The sequence below is a fragment of the Oryza glaberrima genome, chromosome 4 (assembly GCF_000147395.1).
Source record: "Oryza glaberrima chromosome 4, OglaRS2, whole genome shotgun sequence".
Classification (NCBI taxonomy): Eukaryota; Viridiplantae; Streptophyta; class Magnoliopsida; order Poales; family Poaceae; genus Oryza; species Oryza glaberrima.
In genome coordinates this window covers 7303630-7308403 of record NC_068329.1, presented here as the reverse complement: position 1 = coordinate 7308403, position 4774 = coordinate 7303630, and the positions used below count along the sequence as shown (strand labels likewise).

At 39.8% G+C, this 4774-nt stretch overlaps 1 non-coding gene across 1 annotated transcript; it reads right to left on the bottom strand.

Moving 5' to 3' along the window:
- Positions 1-4360: 4360 nt before the first annotated feature.
- LOC127772428 (small nucleolar RNA Z247) lies at positions 4361-4500 on the bottom strand. The gene has a single exon (XR_008017415.1). It is a non-coding gene; the product is annotated as a small nucleolar RNA Z247 (small nucleolar RNA).
- Positions 4501-4774: the final 274 nt, after the last annotated feature.

Below are 4774 nucleotides of genomic sequence, written 5' to 3'. Positions count from 1 at the left end.
TCCTTTCGCCGTCCTGTAGCTCGTCCGGGACGCTTGCTGTTTCATTGTCAGGTTGCTCCTCCTCTGCTTCAGCCCGACTTGCAGACCTGATAGATTGGTTGGAGTTGGCGTGATCCAAACAGCTGCGGCGATGGAGAAGATGGCTCGGTGGCAGAGGAAAAAGCAGGGCGACAGCAGCGGCTCGCTCCAGTCTATCAATTGTGAGATGAAATCATACTTGAGGCTACTGAGGTCCTAGAGATGATTCCTGCACGGGGTATCAGATGGTGGCACTGGAAAAAGAGAATTTTGGCGATGGTGCTTGGTAGCCGGAGTTGAGGAAGAAGACGCCAATCTCCCTTCTCTCTGTGGCATTGGCTGGGGTTCTTGAGGGCTTTCGAAGAGAAGGTCGAGGCGACGCGGATGGCGCGGTGGCTCGGCTTGAGGCGCACCAGATCATCGGGAACGGCGAAGCGACGAGCGGCGGCACTCTGGACACCGAGAGCGGCGATGAGCGCAACACAGTTGTGTTCGACCCATGCAAAATTAAGAACCAAGGAAATGAAAGAGTTAGGCATGGCGCGCAGATCACGTTCCCATGAATAGAATGTCCCGAAGCTCTCTGGAGAAGATTTTCCACGTACGGATCAAACACCTTCAGCTGAGAAGGAGTGAGCGTACTTGGCTAGACAGAGAAGTTCTTGGTCTATCTCTTAGTGGAACATGATGAGAGATGAGAGAAGAATAGAGTGGTGGAGTGGCTGCTCACATGGTGAAGAGTGTGCTGGCAGGGGCATGCTAGGTGTCCTTCTATGGCATAGACACGATTTTGGAGAGAGGGCAAGGTTTAGGGAGATGTTTCAGCTTGCACTTTTGCTATTCTAGCATGAGAGACTGCCAAGGGGTCCCATTAGTGATTTCCTAGGAGAATGGAGAGGTATGTTGAGGCTTTTGGTGTGAATTGGATGTTTAATTAATCTCTCTCTCTCTCTTTCTCTTTTTGTTAATTAGAAGGTAGATCAAATGGATATTTAACCATGTGACTTGCTGGTATATGGATGACAAGTGGGTCCATGTAGATACATTCTAGGTATATGAGAGAGGTAGAGTGGTAGTTTGGGTATGAATTGTATTTTAATACCTCTCTCTCGCACCCTTTTGATAAATAATAGAAAATCAAAGGGGATGGAATAATGGTTGTGTTTAGCTGTGATGAGTGTGACAAGTTGGTCCCACATGTAAGAAATAGATGTAGAAGGAGAGACCTAGAAGCTCTAAATTCTCCAAGTGTTTAAAACTATTCAACATGCGGTTTATTTCCTCCTCTCTTCCATTTATTTAGAATTTTGGAGGAGACAAGTTTGCTTCAAGGTGGACAAGGTTTTGATGGTTCAATTTTCCAAGTTCGAAGTTTTGATCACTTTAAATTTTACGCCCTTCATTTCAAATTCATCTACATATAGTTTTTTTAAGGTTATTCCTAAATGATCTACATATTTGTGTTCATTCATTAAGTCTATTCGTTATTTGTGCATTAGAGTAAATGGACATTGATGCATGCATCCATGCACACAAGTATTTATAACCCACATGCAATATCTTGATTTACTATTGGCTAGAAAATAGTGGGGATGGTGCATGCTTAGAGTTTGTTGCTAGAGTAAATATAGTATGAAAGAGTTATTAGCTTTTCTTGGTCTTGGTGTATCTATGAAATATGTAGATCAATTTGGAATGGAGGGAGTACTACTGTAATTTAGTAAATTAAGTTTACTAGTTAATTTATTGCTGCAGTCAAGATACTGTTTAAGTAACTTTTGACTCTCATTTCATGTGGTTACATTTCGAATTTTATTAAGAATTGCACCGGTGTTAGAGTACATTATAGTTAACATTCTGACCAAGTGGTTTTGCTAGATGACTTATGGTTAAATTTTGGTGAAGATGCAGAATAGGCTAAGTGATATGTTGTTTTCCAGATTTCTAGCTGAGTTGTAGGAATTATTTGAGGTATCATCTGAAGTGTTAAATTCAAACTAAAATTACTAGCAGCTTAGGGTGTTATTTAGTATTTATGCACATGCAACCATTTTTATTTTGTTACTATTAAGGATTTAATAGTGTAAAACCTGCTTTTACCAATTGTTCATATACCAACTTAAATATTTTGGTTAGGTTAAAGTGTAATGCCGAGAAGATTTAAGATTTAAAATTAAGATCAAAATTGTTTGTTGACTCGAAAATTTGTTAGCACCAGATTTTTATAAGATTTTATTTTGGATTGATGTTGTGCAACAAAACTATGTGTTTTAATTTATTTATAGGATTTAAGTTCTATGATGAGCTAATATGTTATCAAATGCTTTAGTTTTTAATTTTTTTTCATTTTCCTCAAAAATTTTCCTAGGTGAAATTCTCGGTATGTTACTGAAATAGCCTCCAACTTGGCTTACAAAGAGATAGAATACATGCATATATTATCACTAATACACCACATGCATATATTATCACATGCATATGTTATCACATGTGATAATAGCGCCATCGCTGACTTTCTCGTTTAATAATAACTTATCTAAGTTAAGATTGTATACAAAATTCTTAAATGGTTGAACAGCAAGTGACTTAGTAAAACCATCTGCTATCCGATCTCCTGAAGATATAAACTTAATTTCCAATTGCTTCCTAGAAAATCTTTCTCTCACAAAATAATAATCTACTTCTATATGATAAGTTCTAGCATGAAAAAGGGGATTCACTGACAAATATGTAGCTCCCAAATTATCACACACCACAAACTTATAGTTTGAGGCATAGAAATCCCTATCTCTTTAAGAAGAGTCTATCCATATTAACTCTGTTGTGGCATTAGCAACTGCTTTATATTCAACTTCTGTACTTGACTTGGAAACAATAGCTTGTTTTCTAGCACTCCATCATATCAGATTTGACCCAAGAAACACAGCAAAACCTCCAGCTGATCGCATATCATCTACAGAACTGCCCAATCTGCATCTGAAAAAGCACTAACAAAGTGAAATAAGATTTATCAATTCTCAAAATAGATTAACTGATGACTTAATATATCTCAATATCCTCGACTGCCATCCGGTGTTGTACTGTTGGACTATGTAGAAACTGACAAACCTTATTCACTGCAAAAGAGATATCTGGTCTAGTCAATGTTAAGAACTGTAAAGCTCCAAATATACTCCTATACTGAGTTGCATCATTTACCTTATTCACTGCAAAAGAGATATCTGGTCTAGTCAATGTTAAGTACTGTAAAGCTCCAAATATACTCCTATACTGAGTTGCATCATTTACCCCCAAAATATTACCAGTGTAAGCTGACAACTTCTCCGTAGTAGTACCGTACACTTACTACCGACTCTTTAGTTCCTTTCTAGAATTTAATAGTTTCTAATTTCCTAATTAAGAAATATGGTCCTATTTTATACTTTCAATTTAATATCAGCATGTAGCCATCGATGCAAAGTAACTTTTTACCAAGTATTTACAATTTATAAGATATTATATATATATGGTTAAAATTTATATTTATGTCACGTCAATCATAGCCCGTGAAACGCACGGGTTGGCGACTAGTTATTGCTAATAAATTTTTGAACATTGGATAAAGAGGGATGACCCAAACAACTATGCCACTGCAAAATACTAGGCTTAACAACTCCGAGAACTTGCTTGGATGAAGGAAGCAATAATTTCGACAGATGATACAATCCATTGCGGCTTTGCTGCCTAAGAAGAAGACTTTTCATTGCCTGATCCTTAATGGCAAAGAAACGAGAGTATACTTCAATAAAAGCATGATTATCAATGTACATATATGAGATTCCTTTTGGCTTAAGTAACATGTAGAATATTTCAAAGATAAAGATTACGCGTGTGTGTCCGAATTCTATATATGTTTAATCTCCATACTCGCACCACTTGCTGTATATGTTTGATCTTTAGAGTTGTACTTTCCCGAGTTGTTAGCATCTGCAACTCGCCGGTGATGCCGTGGCTCTAGTGTCCACATACCAATTGGGATCAACGTTGTATGAGGTTGCCGTTGTTACCTCTAAATCTAGAACAAAAGTATCATCAAATCTATACCAGCAATCGCCAGCCAAATGGCCAGTGTTGCCACACAATTGGCACACCATATGAGGTTTGGAGTTGTTGTAGCGATCGCCTCCGTTGCCGCGGCCACGGCCACGATCTCCACAGCCACCACCGGAGTTGCCATCGCATCCACCGCAGTTAGAGTTGTTGTTGTCATTGTTGTTGTAGCCACCTCTCCCACCACCACATTTAGTGCTGTTGGCGGAGGAGTAGACCTGGTTTGCTGCCGATTGACGCAATTTTGCCCTGTACTCAAAACATAAAAGTTGAGACTAAACTACAAAGATGTGAACTGGCTTGGTCTTGCCTACCAATGATGAAACCACGGGTTCATAGTCGTCGTCGAGGCCGGCGAGGATGTAGGACATGATGTCTTCATCGTCACAGGGTTAGCCGGCAGAGGACATCTTGTTAATGTATTCTGTCATGGTTGTGGAAAGTGCGAGACAGGTGTTGCGCGCTCGCGCACGTGACTGGGAGGAGAGCATCTATGAGATTGATCTCCAAACATGGGCTGCCGTCTCCACGGTAGCGACCTGCATCAGGATTTCCTTGGAGAGGGATGCGAGGATGAAACCGATGACATGTTGGTCTGCAGCCACCCAAGCGTCATACACCGGATTCAGCGCCTTGACTGTCGTCTTGTTGCCATTTTTCTCTGTGA